This window comes from Oculina patagonica, chromosome 1, assembly GCF_052425735.1.
Source record: "Oculina patagonica isolate OP01 chromosome 1, crgOcupat, whole genome shotgun sequence".
NCBI classification, from domain to species: Eukaryota; Metazoa; Cnidaria; class Anthozoa; order Scleractinia; family Oculinidae; genus Oculina; species Oculina patagonica.
The window spans coordinates 48190321-48211599 of record NC_135758.1 but is presented as its reverse complement, the minus strand read 5'-3'; the positions used below and the strand labels follow the sequence as shown (position 1 = coordinate 48211599).

The window sequence follows — 21279 nt, the reverse complement described above, 5'->3', positions numbered from 1 at the left end:
TCTGGGGGCGTGAATGTCTTTCGTGACTCGGAATGTGTTGTTTTAACTTATTAAGAAAGGAAGGCGTATAAGAAATGAAACAACAATGGACATCCATTATTCACCCATTCAAATGTAAATTTACTGAATATCTTCGCAGATGTGACTTGGTAAAAAAATCCCACTCAGGCTGTTTCTTTAGCAAACTAGTATAAATTATATATCAAACTAAACTTAATGATTTACAAATTTGTTAAAGGCTGTTAGTGTGGTTCAACTTCGAGGCCCAACATAAAGCTTTTCTGGACCTTACAGGAACTTCAAATTCAGATATAAGTATTTTCAGCATTCTTCGGTTAAAACTTTTATTATACACGTTTTCACAATACAAGTATTAATTACAGTTTGTACGCGAAGTCAATCAAGCAAATGAAATCGCCACAGTAAATGCTATTCTGTTGTAACTTTTATATTGTGCTCCCATTGTGCTATTGTTGCAATGGTTATCCTACTGTCAAGCGATATTTTTTTTTAGAAGTGATTTGTATTGGTTTATGGAGAGGAGGAAATATATATTTCTTTTTTTTTTTTCTTCTTTCTTCCCACACAAAATATAATTTAAATAAAAAAAGAAAACAAAAAAAAATATAAAAAAATTTTTATATATTTTTTTTTTTTTTCGCGCTTTTTTTTTTTCTAGGGGGGCGGGGAAGGAAAAAAAAAAAAATAATAATTTTAAGAAAAAAAAAAAAAAATTTTTTTACCCCCCCCACCCCCCCCCCCCGCAAAAAAAAAAAAATTCCTAATAAATATCGCTAATATGCTCAACCTCATCCAATAATTGTTAAATAATATCCTGTATACGTATCTGCATCTGTGTTCGACTTACAGGTTTATTGAGTGATCTCCTTTTATTTTCTTACATATAAACAATCCGCGAGTCGTGTTCTCCCATAACTTCCTCCGGGGGGTCAGTATTGTGAAAGCTAAACTAAGGAAGTGCGGTTTATTGCTTAAATAAAACCATAATAGTATAGAAACTGTTGAAAATCATTACTAATGCTCTAGTCGGACATGCAAACAAATTCCCGTCGAATTTTATGTCAGTATAATACGTCGTTAGTGTGCACCTACTTAAAATAGAGTAACAAAAAAAATAATAATAATAAAGATAAAAACAGATTTAGCCGAGGGAGAGCCCATAACAAAAAGTGTGCACCTACTTAAAATAGAGTAACAAAAAAAATAATAATAATAAAGTATAAAAACAGATTTAGCCGAGGGAGAGCCCATAACAAAAAGTGTGCACCTACTTAAAATAGAGTAACAAAAAAAAAAAAATAATAATAATAAAGATAAAAACAGATTTAGCCGAGGGAGAGCCCATAACAAAAAGTGTGCACCTACTTAAAATAGAGTAACAAAAATAAAAAAAAAAGATAAAGATAAAAACAATTCGCCTATTATTAGGCAACCTTTGGTGGATAACTTCTTTGGATGTGCAATAGGAATTATAACAAAAGGAAAATGAATTTTGGCATGAGTCCATAGTAAGAACTCTCCACCTTGCATTGCCATGCACGCCATCAGATTTGTGAATAGGATATTTTTTTATCTCAGCCTTGCCTGAAAAAAGTAACGTGCAAAGGATGTTGTATAGACTAAATTAAGGGTTAGTTCGGATGATTTACAAATTGTGTAAGTTTTTGGCGAGACCTTACTGTGTGTCCCTCTCCAAATTTGATGTGAAAAAGCACATTAAAAGGGTTCAGATAGTTTACTCGCAAATCTGATTGCACAAGACCCAAATAAGAGATCGTTATTTCTGATCCTGGTTTTAATTGTGTGTGTGAATTGCTAATTAATTTAGTAAAAGTGATATTTGACAGAGCTCAAATCACTCAGGCTCTGAACTCTAACAGATTAAATAAACTATTCGTCTCCGTTTGTTGAAAAATTAAGCAAAGTAGATTATAACTTTCATACAAGTTGGACCTGGATAGTTGTCAATATCAGTTCCTCCTAAGTCTTCTGAATACCATACCCTGAACTCCTGATCGCGATCACCACCAGAGGTGTAGAGAAGTTCAACATCAGCTCAGGGGATTGGAACCGAATCCAGGAATAGTGTATGAATAACGGCCATTCTCAGGAAAAAAATGTTGTTTTGGTCATCAGTGATCAGAGTTGCTATCTTGTAAGGGTCCGTGCAACCCCATTTGCTTCTTCCATTCCAAACACATCCTACCTCCCCGGAAATATGTACCAACTTAAACGCGGTGATTAGGCCGGCCTTGGTTGTGTAGAACACGCCAGGAGAATCACCTTTGAGTTCTTTCATGCAAACTGGTCTTTCTGATTCTGCGAAAAAAGGGAAATTGGTAATGGAATACAATTCATTTTGAATAAAAATAAAATCCGTCTTGTATTCTTCTTTAAAGAAGGATTATTTGTGTGATCAGTAACTTCGCCATTTGTCAGAACTTCCATAGAAGCGCAGTCGAAGTTAAAAATAAGTCAGTAAATCCCAGTAAAAATAAAAAATGTTGCTGTTTACTTCTTGTTTTGGTAATCGATACTAGAATCTTTGAATATTACAGAGTGCCTTTTTCTCGACGGAAACTTTCCTATCTTTGAAATACAAAAAAATGAAAAAATTAACACTTGTTCCTAAAGCCGCAGGTACATCTCTTTCAGGGACTCAAAGATGAAATAATTAGGCCCAAAACAGGCTGTTAGCGACTTTTGGCAAACGAGGAATGATGTTTAGATATTTGCAAAAATAATGGTTGTTTTCTTTTACTATTAAACTAAGTACATCCATAGACGAATTTTATAGGAAATTTTATTTCCTCTCCGAAATGCGATTGATCGCTTTTACAGAAACTGCCTTCTTAAAAAGTGGTTCTACATATCTTAGGAACTGAAGTGAAGTCACTGACATCCAACGAATGTTTATTTTTTTAACTTCTTGAACTGATATTTGTATTTAAGTAAATAAAAATCGTCTTAATAAGTGTTTTAAATTTAAAGAGAAAAGCAGGTGCTACTTCTCAATAAGAAAGCGACTATATTTTTACACTTCACGCAAAGCTCTCAGTAAACATCACAAAAAGAAAATTTCTAAAGTAATTTTTTAAGTTTTTCTCGGAATCAGTGTGCAAACGAGTTTCTTTCACAGTCAAACCAGTTTTAAGCGGACACCCTTTAATAAGCGGACAGTAGCCAAGGTTCCAAAATTCTCAGTACCCGGCTTATTTACTTTAAAGTATACCTCTATTGAGCGGATGCTGACACCTAAAAAGTGTTTGAAAACTGTATTAAACTGACACCAGTGTAATTAGATTCTACTACCCAACACGTCTCATATGGAAAGCAACATTACGAGGCTTTAATGTGGCCGAACTATTTTTACATCATGAAAAGAAGGACCTCTCGCTGGCCATCAGTAAAGTTAATGACTTGCCTCCGGAAAGGAAGCTCCAGAAAATGAAATCGATCATTTCTCCACAAGATGACATGTTTATCAACTAACTCTTTGTTTTGTAAAACCTTGACTTTTTAAATTTTTATGATCGCTTCATGTATGTAAGGTCACCCCTAGCAGCTATCTCGTCTCAGTTGGCTTTGTTTGTAATAGACAATGTTTCTCTGGTATTGATAATTTGTGTAGCCCCATTTAATGCTTTGATCAATTTTCAATATGAAGAAATACACATTGGTCATTATAGAGTGTCATTATAGTTTACGAGAGTAATCTCAGAAGTATCCAGCATGTACTTTAGAATAGTATTTGACAAAAAAACCTGTTTTAAACTATTAAGCGGACACAAGAGCATTGCCCGTGGGTGGATGCTTATACCACTTTTACTGTACCTTAATTTTTTTATTTAGGAAGGGGATGAAGCTTAAAGGAGCTCAAGAGAGTATAAGGGACCCCTCATTTTCTCTTGGGAGCTATGTCAAGGACAACTCATCTGTAAATAGTGTAACGAAAAATAATATTGTGTTCTGTAACGTGTGTTTATATAATGGAGAATTTTCTTTGTTTTTATTTTTAGGGAAGGTTATAAGGTCGAGCTCCTGTTTTCTTTTTATGAGTTTGTTTTATATATTTTGTACAATCATCATGAATAAACCAGTATGTTATGTTATTTTTCCATATCAGCGGGCTAACATCAATCAGTTTCTAGCAATCTAAATCACTATCTTATAATAACAAGCAAGCATAAACTTGCATTGATTGATTTAATTTGTATAACTTACCACACTGTTTGCCAACATAAGCTCTAAGACACTCACACCAGTAATCATCTTGTTCATACAATGCCTGACAGGTGCCATTACGTTGACAGGGATCGAGCAAGCACGGAGTCTGGAAGAAAAATAAATAAATATTCATTTTCCAAACAAAACAAAACGTCTTTAATTTCCACATAGAGTAAATTACCTCTTGACCCCACAGATCAACCGTACATCTTTATCACCTTTTCTGTTGGCTGGTTATTTTGAATACTTTTTATATATTCCGTAGATATACATTCGGATTACAAATCAGTGAAATAAAAATAAAAATAAACAGAATGAGCACAGTTGTACGTGATCGCAAAAAAACATAGACTTTTTTTCGGCCGATTTTTCTTATTTGTTATCTCAACCGCACTATCAGACGATAAATCACTGTTTGGTTAAGTTTTTCGGTTGTTGAATACCTTTTGTATACAAGAAAAAGATTGGCCTGAAGAGCATCATCCTGTAGTAGTCAATATTTGAGTCAACAACGAAGAGATAATTTAGAAGCGAACGTACGTAATAAGACTGGCTTGGTCTGCTGACAACTTTTCACTTTGACGGGTTTTTTTTTACGTATGTCAGATACAGGAAAAAGTACATTTAAATTTTTCCTCTTGGCTCCCATAGCTGTTATATATTAACAATTTGCTAATTGCTGGTGCTAACTGTGATCGAAACTTAACCTATAATTTTCAAACTTCATACCACACCTTGAGACTGTAATGATGGAAGTATTGACTTGGTCCAAAGCTGTTAGAAGCGTTGTACTTATCTGTAGGCAGCAACTCACAAACATAGTTGCCGTTGATGTCAGGGTTTGCAGCAAGGTTTGTTGAGAAACATCGCTGGTCTTTTAAACAGCGACGTAAACAAACATTTCGATCAGTGACAAGAGTGGAATCCAATTCAGGAACATCAAGTACGTGGAAAAAGTGATCGATAAAATGAGCGAAACGAAAATTAGTATTGCGTTGAATACTTTTGGTAGCAAAAGTTTGCTGTAGGGGAAGGAATATCAGCCAAGTAATCCAAATATGAAGCATCGCGAATTTGAGGAAATCGATCATGAAATGAAATGTAGTGTTAATTGTTGACAACGTAAAAATCCATGGGCACGAGGTATTCATTTTTAATAAGATTCCAAAAAAGGCAAAATCTACTTTCAATTTACCCACGAAGTGCTTAGGATCGCTGTAGGAGAACGATATCAACCAAATAATCCAAATATGAAGCAATGCGAATTTGATAAAATCGATCATGAAATGAAATGAAGTGTTAATTATTGACAAAGTTACAAACCCACGAGGTATTTATTTTTAATAAGATTCCAAAAAAAATGAAAAATCTTCTTTCAATTTACCCACGCAATGCTAAGGATATATATGTAATTTGTTCTGTCCACCTCTACCGGTGCCTTTGCCAAAAAATCCAACGTCGTGCTGAATTGACCTTTCCACAGTCGAAGCTCTTCTTGTGACCCATGTTAAGCGACCAACTTAGTGAATTCCCGTTTAAATTGTCACTCATACTCTGTAATTGTCGTAAGCGACCACTAAACACTGGCATTTTGTGATTCGCGTTTGCCGATATTTAAACTAAAAAAAGTAAACACAACCTGACCTGTAAATAAGTTATTAAGTCAGTTGGGTGCCAATTAAAAAGTCGTGCAATTCCACAACAATTATTTTTGGCTCCATTAATTACAAATCACTGTCTAATAATGTTCGTTGATAAAGACCCAAATTAAAAGCTTATAACGGGTTACAACCGGAGCAGAAAGGGGGTAGGTCATCAGTTTTTGAGCCCTCGAAAAGGGGTGGGCTTAAGACTTTCACCAGTAAACCATTTTCTCATGAATGATACGGTGTACTGTAGTTGTAGTTTCTGTTGTCAAAAAATGACGAGCTTAGTCCTCAAAAAAAATTTATGCAAATTAGATCTTAATCCCCTTAGTGGAGAATATTTCTCCATTAAGGGGATTAAGATCGGTAACATAAGATCGTAGTTCGCACGTTGAACTGCCGCAATGTACAGTGAGGTGTCAGTCATAATAGCCGCGGCTTCTCTGTGGAGAAAGAAAAAGCAGATATTAGCTGGATTCTATGTTGATTTTCTTGTCTTAAAACAGCTCAATAAAAAAGGATTAAAAAAACCCTTCCGTCGCGGATTGAAAAAAATAACGCAAGGTAAATATTCTGCACACCGTAAAGAACTAACCACCGAAGCAAGATAGAATAATTAAGCGTGAGGTTATATTCTGCCCACAGATAACAAGAGCTCAGTAAAGAACTCAGCTCACTACCCCAGTAAGACAGAATAATTTAGCGTGAGGTTATATTCTGCCCACAGATAACAAGAGCTCAGTAAAGAACTCAGCTCACTACCCAAGTAAGACAGAATAATTTAGCGCGAGGTTATATTCTGCCCACAGATAACAAGAGCTCAGTAAAGAACTCAGCTCACTACCCAAGTAAGACAGAATAATTTAGCGCGAGGTTAATATTCTGCCTACAGATAACAAGAGCTCAGTAAAGAACTCACCACCCAAGTAAGACAGAAAAAATTAGCGCGAGGTTAGTAGAGTGAAATAAGTCAGCCCGCGAGTAGCCAGGTTTAAGCACCGCAAGCTGATTATTATTACAGCGCTTGACATAAGCGATCATACTGAAACTGAAATCCCAAGCTTAAGTTTATATTCCACAAAAAAAAAAAAAACAGCAAAAATACAACTTGCCATTGTGCGGTGTTTGTCTTGCTTCTATCTTTGATGAACGGCGGCGAGCCGCGCTGTTTGCGAATTGCGTTACCTCGTATTTCCCGCCAGAATAAATTAACCCGGCAACAGTAATCATTAGACGAAAATGCCGAATCTCTTTTCGCTTATTAGACGAAACCCTTGCACAATCTTGCATTGTTTTCCTGTTTCGCATTCATCCATACGAGTTTTTGCAGTGTAGCGAGGAACATGTCACAAAAATGCAATAAAAACACGTTTAAAATTGGTAACAATGCTACTCAGTTCATGTCGTGAAGACTACAACAATCGACTCCTTGAAAGACCCAATCTTCACACATTAAACTTGTATCCGCGTGCAAAAATTTCTGTTGATCCCGCTCTTACCGATATCATTTTCGTTGACTCGCTTTTACCTTGGTAACTTACCAAAGTCGACTCATACTTGCGGCCGTCCGTCAGATATCCAATGTCGTATAGCTGATACAAAAACACCAAAACGCCGACTCAAACTCGGCCGTGTTGCCAGGAAATCTTATAAAACAGTAATCATCGATTTAAGGTCGCAAACTATGCCGATATAGCAAAGAATATTCTTAAAGAAGATGCACCGGCACGTTTCGAAACCGCGAAAGCAGAAACTGCGTGACACAAGAAACAGATCACGTACACATACCTTATTCTCACTAAATTTCGCGAGTACTTAATTTCGCGAAAAATCAAGAGCCATATTTCGCGAGCACTTAATTTCGCGATTTTGAGAAGGAAGGTACAATTGGAGTGTATTAAATTTCGCGATTTTTACCTATTCTTCAATATGAAGCTTTGACCTCGAAACTGTAACAACATAATTAATATGAAAGTCATCGTAAAAACAGCAAACAAAACAATCTACACATAACAAAACATAACGTATTTAACAGTCTAAATCTCTAATAGGTTCATGCACGACTGCAAGAGCGAGATTTTGAGGAACTTGGCGACAGAGAACAGTTCGAACAGCGCCACTGATAGAGTGGGCTGCTTATGGACAAAATTAAACAAAAAACTCCTAAACATGAAGCTCAGACATGTTAGAATAACTATGATAAAACACATCTAGTTTCATTATTTTTTTTATATTATCAGCACGATTATGGCAAGCCGACTGTAGCAATATTCAATATTTTTATATTTATTCAATTTAATATTAATATTTATGTAATATTTTTATATTCATTCAATTTAATATTTATATTTATTTAATATTTTTATATTCATTCAATTCAGTATTTATGTTTATGTAATATTTTTTATGTTTATTCAATTCAATCCCCGCATATGTATGTAAACACTTTTTAATCATTTAATTTAATCTGTCTATATTCATTTAATCTGTTTATATTCATTTAATCTCGGGGACTGGGGAAAGCCATCAGATCAGAAGAAGGAAGGACTGGGAAAGAAGCAATATGGCGGATGAGGAGTCGGAAGAAGAAGGTTTCAACAGGAAAGGTTTTGACGTTGTAAGAGACCTGCCTGCGTTTTTAGCTTCGGTTTTAGATAAAACGGAATACATTTGTCAAAATGACGTCGACGAAGGAACTGCCGAAGCGCATGATGAAGTGATTGACCAGAGTATTACGCTCGGTCAGTATAAAACACGGACTGCGGACTACGGACTACGGACTGGGTATAAAACACGGACCGAGGTATAAAATGCGGACTCAAACTGCGGACTAGGTATAAAACACGGACTGCGGTATAAAATGAGGACTAAGCATATAAAATGCGTTTAAAAGCGAACCACGGCTAGAAATAACGAGAACACATCAAGGATGTACATACATGAGCATAAAACTATTCACGCAAAACTGTGCATGTGATCGCATGTAACGCAACGGACCTTATATGTCCTTTGTCGGCTCGTATTACGTTGTTGTTTGTTATCGAAGAGAGTAAATAAATCTTGTTCAGAGTTGACCGTTTTGTCATCCGTTGAACTTCGTAGGGATTTACCTCGAACAATTATGATCTTCCTCGGCAAAGTACAGTCAAAACAAGCTACCTTACGGTTTACGGAGCCCCTTACAGTCAAAACAACTGAAGGGTTTTTCTCAAGAGTATTCAATGTTCAGGAATTTGATATTTTTTTCTTCAACATCCCATTGTAGCCTGTGTACAGCCGTCCTGCTCCGAGCGGGACGGCTGTACACAGGCTATCCCATTGTCGAAGTGAATAATTCCTTGTTAAAACGAGAACTCGATTCAAAACCTGGTTTCAAACTCTAATGTTAAGTGGATTATCGTCTGGCTTCACAGACAGACACGTACGAATTTTGCTTATTTTCGCTGCTACACTAACACACGGTTTGATTTCACGTTTCGCCATTCGCTTATTTCAACACTAGCTCCCATGATAGCAAAAAAGAGGCACGGAATTTTGATGAAGTGAAGAGGCTAAAAAAATTCTACTCGCAGAAGAGAAACACACGGGGGAAAGTGTCTGACCCGGTTTTCATTGTCATGCAAATTAGGGTTGTTTGCCAAATTCTCACGTGCCTGCCGCTTGAGGCCAGATATTCAGTTGAATCCCAATATATCGAACCTTCAAAAGAAATCGAAAAAGGGTTCGAGATAGCGAGAGTAATATTAGTATTAAAAGAACTGGAGGGGAATCGGAGAAGGTTCGAGTTTAGCAGGAGGTTCGAGTTATTGAGGGTTCGAGTTATCGAGATTCAACTGTAATGAAATCAACAACATTTTGAGTTTTGATTCGAGTCTCCACAACAACTCCAACAATGGAAGACTAAAGCGCAGGAAAAAAACAAGTTCAGTAAGTGCCTCCCAATTGGAGGAAATTTTAAGGTGTTTTGACAGTGCTTTGCCGTAACCTATAAGCAGGCTTTCTGCAGGAAAAAGGCTAACTTTGTTGAGAAAGTCAACTTTTAATGCCAACACTACCCAGTCCGTAGTCCGTAGTCCGCAGTCCGTGTTTTATACTGACCGAGCGTAATACTCTGGTCAATCACTTCATCATGCGCTTCGGCAGTTCCTTCGTCGACGTCATTTTGACAAATGTATTCCGTTTTATCTAAAACCGAAGCTAAAAACGCAGGCAGGTCTCTTACAACGTCAAAGCCTTTACTGTTGAAACCTTCTTCTTCCGACTCCTCATCCGCCATATTGCTTCTTTCCCAGTCCTTCCTTCTTCTGATCTGATGGCTTGCCCCAGTCCCCGAGATTAAATGAATATAAACAGATTAAATGAATATAGACAGATTAAATTAAATGATTAAAAAGTGTTTACATACATATTCGGGGATTGAATTGAATAAACATAAAAAAAATATTACATAAACATAAATACTGAATTGAATGAATATAAAAATATTAAATAAATATAAATATTAAATTGAATGAATATAAAAATATTACATAAATATAAATATTAAATTGAATAAATATAAAAATATTGAATATTGCTACAGTCGGCTTGCCATACTATGATATTAAATTTCGCGATTTTAAACTTCGCGTGTCCTATATTTCGCGAGTATTAAATTTCGCGTTTTTTTCAAATTCGCGAAAATCGCGAAATTTAGTACTCGCGAAATTAAGTGAGAATAAGGTAGCTAGGACGGGTTTCATTTTACATTTCCTGGCATGCGGTGACAAGTTATGTACAAGATTAAAAGACCTCCTGGACAGAATTTTTTTTGAGGGCTAAGCTCGTCATAAAATGAAAAATGTGGATTCTACAACAATTATTGTGTCTAAATTTTCCAACGGACTTTACACACAAATATCTGGAAAACGTATACAAATCTAGTATAAGAAGGGAGAAATTCACCCTTCTTTGGTGTGTTAAGAAGCGAAAGAAGATGTACATGGGATCGCAGTGTACATTAAGGACAATTAGAGTGGTGTATGATGGAGATTGCACCCTATTAGCTGATGTCAAATAGAAAAACTCCAACCCGTTACATATGATAAAAAATGACTGGTCCCTTATTTAATAATAATTTGTTTTGTACATGCAGAGGGAGTGGGTCGTGTAATTTTCAACCCTCGGGGTGGGTGATTCGTTATGAGCCAGAAGGAATGGGTGGGTCACAAATGTTCCAGCCGCCACTTTTCCAATTGCTCCGGCCCATCCCCCTGATACTTTTTTGACCAGTCCTTAAATGAAGTAATTCAACCGCTCTCAGTCTGCGGTGTGCGAGGGCAAACGCTCTAATACCGCTCAAGTAACCTCTGGCATGCCCCAAGGAACCGTATTAGGACCTCTGCTATTCCTGTTGTTCGTCAACGACCTGCCTGATAACCTGAAATCCTCAATTAGGCTTTTTGCGGATGATGCACTCCTATACAGTATTGTTTCAAGCATGGAGAACGGCGATCAACTCCAGGAGGACCTAAGGAAACTGGAAGTGTGGCAAGGCAAGTGGCAGATGTCATCTAATGCTGCTAAGTGCAGGCATCTGTCTCTCTACTAAGAAAGTTCCCCCATAGAGAAAGTATGTCTTCTGTGGAGCCGAGTTGGAACAAGTTGACTCTATTTCTAATCTAGGAGTAAACCTGAACGACAACTTGAAATGGTCAAATCACGTCTTATCCATCTCTGGCAAAGCAAGCAAGGTTCTGGGAATAATTAAAAGAAACCGCTGGAATTGCCCCAAGAATGTGAAAGAAACTGCATACACAGCTATTGTTCGCCCAAAGCTCGAATACGCTTGCGCGCCCTGGGACATAAACTCCCTCGAAAGAGTACAGAGGAAAGCGGCGCGGTTTTGCACAAACGACTACCACCCCACCAGCTAGTGTATTTGATATGATCCAGGAGTTGGGCAGGCAAACATTGGAACAACGGAGAAAATCTTTCCGACTTACATTACTATATAAAATGAGTCACGACCTTGAAGATATAAATGTTGACTCCTATCTTAGTAGACATAACGAATCCAGAACTCGCGGCAGCCATAATTTCAAATATACGCAATATAGAGCGACGAAAAACGCGTATTTTTACTCGTATTTTCCGAGGACCATAAGAGAGTGGAACGCACTCCCTGCGGCGATTGTTGAGTCTGACCCTCTTGCGTGTTTCCAGTCTGGACTGCGCGATTACCTAGGTAGCGATTAGAAAGTACGTGCGGCGTGTTTGCTCATTTATTTTTATTTATTTAGTTGCTTACCCATAGTTATCAATTTAGCTTTCCTATTTTAGAATTTTTCAGTTATTATATATGTACATATTGTATTTGACTTATTTTTAATCACTGTAATTCATTATGTTAAGACGTTTAGTGGTGTGATATCCGAATGGACTTTTACCGACGTAATAACATGCAGATGTACTAGATGTAGAACCAAGCCGAAGCACTTCAAAACAGCATTACGCCGTACTAGTGAATACCATTGTGCAAAGAAGAAACTGCCAATAAAGAAATTCTCACATTGTCTTACGTCATTGTTACATCCGACATCCTGACGCACAAATTAAATAGCGGAACAGTGAAGCCAAACTATCGGTCATCTGCAAGGGTAATGATCCCTAAAATCTTATCATAAAGAAATTGAGTAATCAGAAACCTAAAGCAAATACAGACAGCGCAACAAGAAGCAGAATTTTATGACGCGTGCAAGGTAAAATTAAATATTATATATTCATCTCACATATCACGTATTCGTTCATTTATCTTCAAAAAAATCTTAGCATAGCAAAAATGAACATGTAAGAAAACCCCTTACCAGTTTTCGTCACAGTAGGTTCCCATTAATTCTGAGGAGAAATAAAACCGCCAAGTTGAGTACTTCCCACCATCCGCTTTTCGACAGCAATGAAAACCATGTGCCTGATAATGTATTCAAGGTAGCTGACTTTGTTTTCGCATTCCTTGCGGCCAGTTTGCCGCTTGGGGATAACAAGTCTCGGGAAACATTAAACATCATTTTAATCAGAAAACCATTTTCATATTTGAACACTCGCTATGCTCAAGTGGCAAACTGTGCCCGTGAGGAATTCGAAAACAAAGTCAGCTATCATGAATATATTATTGAGCACAAAGGTTCTCGACTGATGCAGTCGAAAAGCGGATAGTTAGAAGAACTGAACTTGGCAGCTTTATTTCTCCCCAGAATTGGAACCCACTGTGATGAAAACTGGTAAGGGTTTTTCGTAGATGTTGTTTTTTGTCATGCTAAGATTTTTTCGAAAATAAAAGAAACAAATACACGATAGGGAAGCTGAATATAAATTATCTGATTTTACTTTGCAAGCGTCATAAAATTGTGCTTCTTGTTACGATGCTTTTGTTTGCTTTAGGTTTCTGATTCCTCACTTTCGTTTTGATAAGGTTTTGAGTCATTATCCTTGCAAATGACAGGTAGTCCGGCTGCACTGTCCAGCTTTTTGTGGGTCAGTTGGCATGACTACATTAGCGAAGCATTTTCAGATAAAATTTGACCAGCATTTTGTGTAGCGAGTTGCATGGTCAGGATTGTCATGAAACTTCCTGATACAAGACTTGAGAGCTCTGAGACTTATTTGCTAAAGTTTAGAAGAAATCTGTCGTCGGGTATTAAAATTATGGACATTTTTGGTAAAAACTAGACTTTGAAAGTATGTTCAAATCTCAAAAGATTTTATTCCGACTGAAAATCGAATGCCATCCCCAAAAAGCGCGTTTCAAAAATGCAACCATCTTGTAAATAAATAGGTTTGGGCCACCTTAAGCGTTGCTCAATTATAAGAGAATTTTATAAAGAACATGAATGATTTCCCTTTAATTTCAGTAAGCGATGTGTGGTGGGGAAAAAAAAAACTCGAGTACCTCGCAAAGAAATGGTTAATCGTGAATATTCGTGTAAGAAAAATAAAAATGAAAAATGAAAAAAAAAAGAGCAGATGGCGAGGACGGCAAAGACTTATAATCTTATAATATTAAAGTTCCTCGTCAATGAACTTATCCTTCGGTAATTCTAACGATTACACTTCAGTTCTTTTTTTCTTTTTCTTCTTTAGTTGCGTTACTTTGCACTAATCATCGGAAGCTGAGAGTGGGTCACCAGTGATTAAATAATTACTGCAAATGTCTTCTTTTCTCCAAAATAGTCAATGAACTTATCCTTAAGTAATTCTAACGATTACACCTCAGTTTTTTCTTTTTTTCTCTTCTTTATTTGCGTTACTTTACACTAATCATCGGAAGCTTAAAGTGGCTCACCAGTGATTAAATAATTACTGCAAATGTTTTCTTTTCTCCACAATTGTCAAAGCAACAAACGATTTCCGTCTAATAAATCGGCGCTTTAAGGTAGTTAATCGTTCGCAACGTAAAAGAAGAATAGTGTCAATTTGACATAAAAGCGCATTTAAGCATTTCGATCTCCACTCTGTGCGAGGATTTAAGACATAAACACGAAATATTGCCTACCTCAAATGAAGATAGCAGCTTGCTCGAATTGAACCTGAAACAATTTGTTGAACACATTGTTTCTCACTTTACCTGAGAGAGAAAGAAAAATTGAAAGGCTGACAGCAAAATGAACCCATCAAGTGAGAACAGGTCCATTGCATCTGCTGCAAGCTGCTATAATTGGAAGGGAGAGTATCAACAGGAAAGCTACATTTTCACAATGGCGGCCATCATCTTAACTGATGCTGAGTTGTCCGATGACCGTTTTCATAAACGCACTGGTGATAGTGGCAGTGATAAAGAAGCACAGACTGCAGACCACGTACAACATTCTGTTGGCTTGTTTGGCGGCAACAGATCTGGTAGTTGGAATTGTCGTACAGCCGAGTTTTATCGTTAGCCTGATGTCCCTCATCACTGGTTCTTCCCTGACTGATTATTGCAGACTCTATAGACGAACAGTATTCATTCTTCTATCCCCCTCTGTAGCATCCCTGCTTTTACTTGCTTTACTTAGCATTGAACGTTATGTAGTCATGAAATATCCGTTTCGATACATGGAAATTGTAACCAAACTTCGATTAATCCTGGCTGTTATTATTGGCTGGATTGCTGCTGTTATTCCATCAGTTTTAAGATTAACTCCTGTGTTTGCCCGCTTAGGTTCGCCGTCAGTAATAGTTATTGTTTGTTTAAGCTTCCTAGTGATTATTTACTGCCACATTTTTGTATTTCTCGTAACTCGCCGTCACAGAATTCAGATCCGAGCTGAGCAAGTTTCACAAGATGCAAGGAAGAAATTCTTAGAAGAGAAGAAAGCTGCGATAACCACAAGCATTATAATTGGATTTGTGCTGTTTTCTTATGTTCCTGCAGTTGCATATTGGTTAGCTGGACGGTTTCTTACAGAAAATTATTTTAGAAATTTACTCGTTAGTACTAAACCTCTTGTGTTGTCTTGTTTTTTGATAAACTCACTTTGTAATCCTATAATTTATTGTTGGCGAAGCTCTGTCCTTCGAAAAGCGTTTAGAGAGTTGCTTCGAAGAAGAAATAACGCAGGATAGATGATCAGTTGGTGAAAAGAGCAAAAAGAAATAGTTTGGCTGTAAATATAAATTAATTTTAAAAGTACTATGTAGTATTCTAACTATCAGGAAACAGTTCTACATACCACGTTTTAACTGTTAAACCTAGATGAAATCTCATGACTGTATTAGTTTTACTGAAGTAATATTATTGTTGCTGTTGTTGATGATTGTACGCGTATCAAAAGCATGTTGAATAATTTAGAAATTACTTTGGAAAGTAACAATCAAATAAAGGTCATCAAGTAACAGGAATAAACATAAATCCTGTTTGATGATGCTCTTTCACTTATATTATGAAATATTACAATTGAAAATATGAGATCAGCAAGAGTAATAACAAATATTAACATTACTCATTTAAAAAGAGATAATTTTCATTGGTGAAACAAGAAGAGCAGCTTTTCTGTAACACGAGTCCAAAAAAGTATAAACGAAAAAAAAATTGATTCCGGCAGCAATAGCAATCTTATAAAACCTGTTTTAATCTTATATTTTATACATTTTGTGCTATGAGTATGGTCGATAAGGGTTTTCCCATAATCTGCAATCTAAATTCAATGCGACAAAAATGTTGATTTAAATCGGCCGGGAAATAAATTCAAAGAAAATTCTCTCTTTCTTTTAAAGTTTTCATGTTTCTGTTATTGCACTTTCTCTCTTTATCTTAATGTAGTAATAACGTCCCAGTCTCAAGTGTGTGAATCTCGACACTTCATAGCCAGAATGATGTATTTGTCTTCAATAAATCGTTAACTGGTAAATTCATTACATGAATTGTTAAAAAATAGAAGCAAGTAGCGATTTCATGTTATTGACAAGAGTTAATTATCATGGTAAATAATGATTTACTATATAATAGTTAATTGATATAGAACTTTACTTTAACACGGAATATAATTTTTCAGAACATTTAAGAATCGATTCTAGAAAAAAAAATCCGTGTTGAGTGGTTTTACCAGGAAAAAATTTCCCATTCTGTAAGACAGCAGAGAAAAATCACATGTACGAAAACATATACCGTAGAATTCCGGTTATAAGCCCTGGGCTTATACAACTTCGTAAGGGTTTTTTAGTGGGCTTATAAGCGGAGGGGCTTATATCTGGGAGGGCTTATAAGCGGAATGAAAAAAACGTTTCGAAACGAGCCCCGGGAGTGTTGATCGAAATACGTTTTTAAGTTAAAAACGCACAAAAAAGCGACATTTAGCCCTGTTCAGTACTGTCATCCGGAAGAGGGGGGCTTATATCCGGGGGGGCTTATAATCGGATGTATTTTTTTGTTTCCAGGTTGACGGGCCTTATGATAACCGGGGGGGCTTATAAGCGGGGGATCTTATAACCGGAATTTTACGGTATCGTGCTATATCCACGATAAGCCGTTCTTTTGACTTAGTGTCAACCGCATGTATTTCTAACAGAATGCTAAATTCCACATTATGTAGGTAAGATTAACCTATCTCTTTTTTGTATTCATCGAACATTCTTGCTTGTGATCTCATTTGGGTAAATATTTTTCTTTAACAACGATATAATTTGAAAAATGTATAAAAAGTTAATTTCGGCCTTTGCAAAGATGGTTAATTTTACAAAATAACTACTAAAACAAAGTACACTTCGATACACTTGGAAAGAACTAGCGATTTTATTAGGCGTAGGTAAGAATGACCTTAATGGCTATTACAATCATCAATAACTTTTTACCATGACATTTCTTTTGAGGAGAATTTGTTCTTTTAAAAAAATGATAATGCTGAAAAGTTTGTTTCGGGTTTTTGTATAGGCGGAATTGTACATGATCTTTATAATGATGTGAGCATTGCGCGTTACAAGGTTGCATGCGACAAAGTTGTACCGTTTAATAAATCGGCGTTAAATTTAGTCAATATTTGATTCTGAAATTTAAACAATAAAATTTAAATAGGAAAAAGAGTTGGGATAAAAAAGTGCAGTTTCTGTCGCAAAATTGGCACCAAATAAATTTAAGAATTTCTCTGTCTAATCTATAGAGACTTAACAAATATAAAGAATATAATATAAGATTATATTATAGAATATATAAAAGAAGAAAAACTATTTCTTTCTTTCAAGTTAAATTTTCATGTTTCTGGTTTTGTTCCTACGCTCTATATCTTCGTGTAGTTACCACGTCCTAGTCTCAAGTGTGTGAATCTCAACACTTCATAGTCAGAATAATACATTTCTGTTCAATAAATCGTTAACTGGTTCATAACATGAATCGTTAAACATGAGAAGTAAGTAAAGATTTCATTTTTTGGACACAAGTTAATTATCATACTAAATAATGATTAATTGCTATAGAACTTCACTTAAACACGGAATGTAAATTTTCAGAACATTAAAGAATCGTTCCTCGGTTAAAAATATCTAAATTAAAAAAATAAAATTTTAAATGTTCAGTGATTTAACAAGGAAGGAAACTTGGAATGTAGATAAACACATCGTGTAATTTACACAAAAAATCGTTTTTGACTTAACTGTCCACATGTTTTCTTCTCAGGCGCTTATTACCATATTGTGTACTTTGCAAACATTTAGATTTAACAACGATAGTGTTTGCAAAATCAATAAACGGTAATTTCGTTCTTTGCAGAGATAATTAATCTTACGAAATAATACCAAAAACATTGGAAATATTACTGGGCAAATTATGTCGAAAAATTTGGTAAAATTGGAAGCAACTGGCGATTTTATTATACTGGCACGAATTAACCGATATTATCAGCGCTAATTACCCTACTGTATACCATACCGTTTCTCCGGCAAAATAATAATAAAAAATCACGATTTTCGTCGCAAAATATATCACCAAACAAATTTAACAATTTCGATGTTTTTGACGCGTGAATAACGCAACGCTTTGCCGAAGATATAAAGGAATTATTTAATCAGGAAATTTCGTTTCCCTTGGATGAGTCTAAAAGAATAATAAAAAGAAAAGCAGCTTTTCTTTAACACGAATCCCAAAAAGGGCAACAGAAAAAAAAACCTGTCTTCATCTTTTTTAGCTTTCACATATTGTAATACTATCAGTATCGTCGCGTATGGATTTTCCCCGTTCAGCAACACTTTAACGAAAATCTGTAATTTTCAATTTAATGCAGTGAAAATATTAAATACAATGAGCCGCTAAATACATTCGAATCATAGAAAATTCTTTGATTCTTTCTAGCTTTTTAAGTTTCTGGTGTTGCACTTTTTCTGGTTATCTTGTGTTTGTTATTCTCGGTTCTTCGTAGTCAAGAAAATGTGATTTTCTTCAATAAATCGTTAACTGGTGAGTTCATTATATAAATTGTTTAAAATTAGAAGTAACGAATTCAGGTTATTGTAAAAAGCTAATTATCATACTAAACAATGGTAGTTGTTAAAAAACTTTACTTAAAAACGGAATAATTTTTTTTACGTATCATAAAAGAACCGCTTATAGGAAACTATCTCAAATTTTGATGATTTGAAGAGTTCAGTGGTTTAATCAGGAAGTAAATTTCCTTTTCTGTCAGATAGTAGAGGAAAATCAGGAAAACCATATCGTGCAGTTCAAACAATTAGTCGTTTTTGACTTATCTGTCCACATGTTGTCTTCTCAGGCGCTTATTAACAAAGTATACTTTATATCAACCGCATCGTATTTCCAACATCAAACTTCTTGTATATCTTTATTGTAATCATCCATTTTTCTTACTTGTGATATTATATTTGGAAGAATTTCTGTTCAACAACGATATAATTTGCAAATAAATAAAAGTTATTCTCGGCACTTGTTATAGTTTCAATCTTATAAGATTCAAGTTCCTCCTTAGAAGTCAATGACCTAATACTTCAATAACTTTAACGACTAATTTTCAATTCTCCTTCTTTCTCTTCTTTATTTGTGTTAATTTTAACTTATCATCGTAAGCTGAGACTGATTCTCTAGTATTCATAAAATTATTGCAAATTTTTTTTTTACTTCAAAGCTTCCAAAGCGACAAACATCTACCGTCCAATTAATCGGCGATTAAGGTAATTTATGATTTGCAACTTATAAGAATACGTAAAATATTATATAAATCTGGGTTTAAAAAGCGCATCCAAGCATTGGATGCCCACTCTATGCGAAGATTAATGAAAAGGCTATGCTTTAGATATAAAGGTAGGGCTAAATACAAAATATTGCTTACCTAAAATGAAGGTAGCAGCTTGCTCGATTTGAAACTGAAGAAATTTGGTTAAAAACATCGTTTCTTTTCTACCTACCAGCTGAGAAAGAAAAAGCGAAACGCTGAAAGCAAGATGAACTCATCAAGTGACAACAGCTCGACCCTTCCTCACGCCGTGTCGTTATTGGAAGGGAGCGTATCACCAAGAAAACTACATCTCCACAGTTACGGCCATCATCTTAAACATGCTGACTTGTCCGATGACCATTTTTATAAACGCACTGGTGATAGTGGCAGTGATAAAGAAGCGCAGACTTCAGACCACGTACAACATTTTGTTGGCTTGTTTGGCGACAACAGATCTGGTGGTAGGAATTGTCGTTCAGCCGAGTTTTATCGTTGGTGAGATGTCCCTCATCACCGGTTCTTCACTATCTGATTATTGCAGACTCTATAACCAAACGGTATTTCTTTTCATAACCCCATCTGAAGCATCCCTGCTTTTACTAGCTTTACTAAGCATTGAACGTTATTTAGCCATGAAATATCCCTTACGATACGCGGAAATTGTAACCAAATTTCGATTAATCGTTGCAGTTATTTTTAGCTGGATTGCTGCAATGATTCCATCAGTTTTTAAATTCATACCTGCGCTTGCCAGAAAAGCTGCGCTGTCAGCGATAATGATAGTTTGCCTAAGCCTCTTGGTGATTATTTACTGCCATATTTTTGTATTTCTCGTAACTCGCCGACACAGAATTCAGATCCAAGCTGAGCAAGTTTCACAAGATGCCAGGAAGAAATTCTTAGAAGAGGCCGAGAAGGCTGCGATAACCACCAGCATTATAATTGGATTCGTGCTGTTTTCTTATGTTCCTACATTTGCATATTGGTTAGCGAGAAGGGTTTCCACGGAAAATTATTTTAGAAATTTACTCGTTAGTACTAAACCTTTTTTGTTGTCTTGTGTTATGATTAATTCACTCTGTAATCCTATAATTTATTGTTGGCGAAGCTCTGTCCTTCGCAAGGCGTTTATTGAATTTTTTCAGAAGCAATAACGCAGGATAGATGACCTGTTGGTAACAGGAGCAAAACGAAAATAGTTTGGCTGTAAATATAAAATAATTTTAAAAGTACTATGAAGTATTCTACTAACAGCAAACAGTTGTATATATCATGTTTTAATTGTTGAACCTCGATAAAATCTCATGACTGCAATTACTTTTAGTGTAGTAATATCATTGTTGCTGTTGTTGATGATTGTAGGGTGTATCAAAAGCCTGGTGAATAATTTAGAAATTACTTTGAAAAGAAACAATCATATAAAAGTAATCAAGTAACAGGAATAAACAAATATTCTTTTTGATGACGCTCTTTCACTTATGGCCGTATATCACAACTAAAAATATGAGAGCAACAAGAGTAACAACAAATATAAACATTACACTTTAAATTAAAAGCGATAATTCTCATTGGTGAAACAAGAAAAGCAACTTTCCTGTTAAACGAGTCCAAAACAAGTGTAAAACGAAAAACGATTGTCTTCAGTATTAATACTTTTGTAGCTGCTTGATTCCGGAAGCGAAGACAATCTCATAAAACCTGTTTTCGTCTGTCAG

The 21279-nt window shown here is 35.7% G+C and overlaps 1 protein-coding gene across 1 annotated transcript in view; it reads left to right on the top strand.

Moving 5' to 3' along the window:
* LOC144635549 (uncharacterized) overlaps positions 1-21279 on the top strand; it is a 184253-nt gene that overhangs the window by 82553 nt on the left and 80421 nt on the right. The window lies entirely within an intron of this gene.